General features: G+C 42.5%; 1 non-coding gene across 1 annotated transcript; it reads left to right on the top strand.

Annotated features, from left to right (window-relative positions):
• The first annotated feature begins 422 nt into the window (after window positions 1-422).
• On the top strand, window positions 423-514 carry trnar-ucu (transfer RNA arginine (anticodon UCU)). The gene is given in 2 exon segments: window positions 423-459; window positions 479-514. It is a non-coding gene; the product is annotated as a tRNA-Arg (tRNA).
• The last annotated feature ends 2,723 nt before the right edge of the window (window positions 515-3,237 follow it).

Below are 3,237 nucleotides of genomic sequence, written 5' to 3' on the forward strand. Positions count from 1 at the left end.
CCTTTTACAGCCCGACGCTCCGAGGAAAACCTCACCTGTCACTGTGACTGATCTGAAATCAATATTCAAACACTGTGGTCAGCACTACCTGCAGCTTTAACTGAGAGAATAAACAACAAAGAAATAAATATGAGCAGTCACTATGGAAATGATTAATACCAGCGCTGTGTGTGCATACTGCAGTTTATCTATCGCCTCCAGGGAGGGCTGCTCGGGACGCTTTGGTTCAGACTGAAACGTCTGAACTGTTGGACGGATCGACATGAAGCCTGCTTCAGAGAATTACAGACTCAGAGGATAAAGCGTCCTGACTCCAGTGATCCCTCTAATCTGTCGCCTGCTGCTGCTCACTTCATTATTTCAAAGATGCTTCACAAATAATCAGACGCGTCGTCGTCAACATTTCTGCTGCTGAGCCGTGTGGCTCTGTGGCGCAACGGATAGCGCGTTGGACTTCTAGACACGTACACATGAAGTAATTCAAAGGTTGTGGGTTCGAGTCCCACCAGAGTCGATCTTTAAAAGCATGAATGTAAGCTGCAGAAGCTACAGTAGCCCAACACAGACAAAATAAATATCTCATGTGTTGGTGAGGGTGATGTGAGGAGATCGCAATGCAACTGAATTCTGCCTTTAAGTAAAGCTGATACTGAACTTGTGAAATTAGACTTCATGTCTCAGGCTCAGGAGGTAGAACGGCGGTTTGATGCCCGGCTCCTCCAGTCTGCATGTCGACCTGTGTGAATGTATATGATTCCCTTCTCTGTATATAACAGATAAGTAAATGTAAAAGGTAACACGATGAACATTTACAGTAGTTTACAGTAAAACGCAGTCAATCAGATTTATGTTGTATTTTCATGTTAATTATGTGTAAAAAGATTTGGAACAAAACACCAACCTTCATATGGAATCACCAAATTTCTACTGTATTGCAGTGAAATACTGTGATATTTATATATTCGACACTTCACAGCTTTTGTTCCTTTGATTAAAAAGTCAATTGAACGTTTGAATTCTAATCGGTCATTAGCTGAACACACATTTTATTTCAGGCACGTTTGAAGCTTCACTATTTATTTGATGCAGCAGTAATGGCTTTTTCCTGCACTTTAATATATTTCCCTCCGTGCCTCGAGGCTTGTCTCTGTATTTTTAACCTGAGCTAACCTAACAAGGGAAAAGCCTGGTGACTCATTGTGTGTGTGTGTGTGTGTGTGTGTGTGTGTGTGTGTGTGTGTGTGTGTGTGTGTGTATGTGTGTGTGTGAAATCACAGGAATTGCTGCAGCAACGAATTAATGAGTGAGCGGTTGAGCCGGAGAAACAGAGGATACTCGACTGAATCAAAGTCCTGCGGTTCTTCACACGAGTGTTTCCATCATGACTAACTGGCTCGCAGCCAGCTTGGACAAAACTCTCCACTGAACACAAATCAGATCAGTCGATGTAGACTTTCTGTGTTTCAGCCACTTTGTTTGGACTGAGAATAAAAATGTTAGAGCTCTGTGTTTGTCTTTATTGCAAGATGGAATATTAAGGTCCAAGTAATGAATGTTAATTAAAAGGTAGAGAACATTTTTTGTGTTTTTTGAGAAGCAAATACGAGCTAAAGGCAGTCCTATCACCGAGGGACGACTCTTCTATCATCTCCTTTCCTTGGATTAGGAGTAATTAATTACTAAATTAAATTAATCAACCATTTCCCTGCTAATCTGGAGCATCTAAATCACTTGTGAAGGGGAGGTCATGCCCACTCACTTCTTCTCAGCAGGTACTGATGAGGGTGGAAGAGTCAGTACACCTCCAAAGAGTCCGGCTCAACACCTTCCTACAATCTCATCTCATCACACAGCGGCTCGCAGAGGCTGGTAGAACATCAGAGAGCCAATGGAAGAAGCTTATTGTAGTATCAGCGCAGACACGGTGCAGACGTCTGCTCCTCCGGCTGCAGCAGGGAGGATGATGATGTTTGGAGGCCGTGCACCGTCTGATGATTGCTTGATGTCATTATCTGTTCTGCTGCTCTATGCCATCGTTCTTTGTACTTTGGTCATTCTCTTGCACGTGTGTTCTCTCACATTAATGCAAACACAGATTCACAACAAAAACCAGTTCCTCCCAGCAGTTCATATTTGGATAAATCAAATGATAAAAATTACTAAAAGCCTGATATGATGACCAGGAAATGTGAAGCAGTGTAGGTCTGTACTGTAAGCTAAATTATTGGTGCTCTAGAATCACATTTAGCCTCTTATGAGGATTAATGTTCTGACATTTACTAAGAATGTAAAGTGTTGCCCCTTAATTGAGACCGCTGCTGTTTTAATATTGTCCCTGGGAAGCAGCTGTATCTTCAGGTCTGTAGTATCCTCATGAAATATGGATGCATTGCATGCCTTCCTTGTCTTGTGGAGCTCACACAGCCCCTTAAATACTCCATGATTAATATCAATGTTGCAGAATCTTCCACATTTTAAGATCATGTCTTATCCATATGTCAGGTCTTTCTGCTCTCAGTAAGGTGGGTGGAAGATTCAAGATATTTTTTAAATAAACAATAATTGTGAATTCCAAGTTTTATCACATACTTTCTGGTTTCCATTTGAAATGGGGACCAACTCTGTGGTCATCACTTCTGAGGACCACCCTTTTCTAAAGGTTCTAGAGATATGAAAAGAATTAGGTGTACTTGCCATTGTTTAGTTAGCTCTAACGTGACCACACCAGTTTAGATCTGCAGTGTTGCCATGTTTGATTTCACTGGCTGCTTTTCATAGTCGGTGCAGAAATGTGACCGAAGTGACGAAGCAATAATGCACACGATCCTGTTCATCAACATTCAGACACACACTTTGATAAGATGTATAAATGCAGCCTGTCTCCATCTGTCTCTCATCAGCCCTCCTCTTCCTGTCCCCAGGACCCGATTGATCACGCTGCAGACCCTTGATTAAAGACCACAGAGGCACAAATTACAGAGGACCGTCGCTATTTTCTGTCTGCCTCTGTGTCTCCGTCACCTCCAGTGACGAACATTTAAATCATTAAAATTGTGTTGTTGTTTACGACGGACGGTGACAGGGAGGAAACGTAATTTCAGCAATTGCGATGCAGAGCGAGCCAAACACGTTATTTCCTGCGAGCGCTGAGTGAACGCCGCGGTCGTCCTCGTGTGTGAGAGCCTCAAATTGCTGCTGGTGACATTTCAAAAAGTGACTTTTACTGCAAAAAGCTTC

The sequence above is a fragment of the Larimichthys crocea genome, chromosome VII (assembly GCF_000972845.2).
Source record: "Larimichthys crocea isolate SSNF chromosome VII, L_crocea_2.0, whole genome shotgun sequence".
Lineage (NCBI taxonomy): Eukaryota > Metazoa > Chordata > Actinopteri > Sciaenidae > Larimichthys > Larimichthys crocea.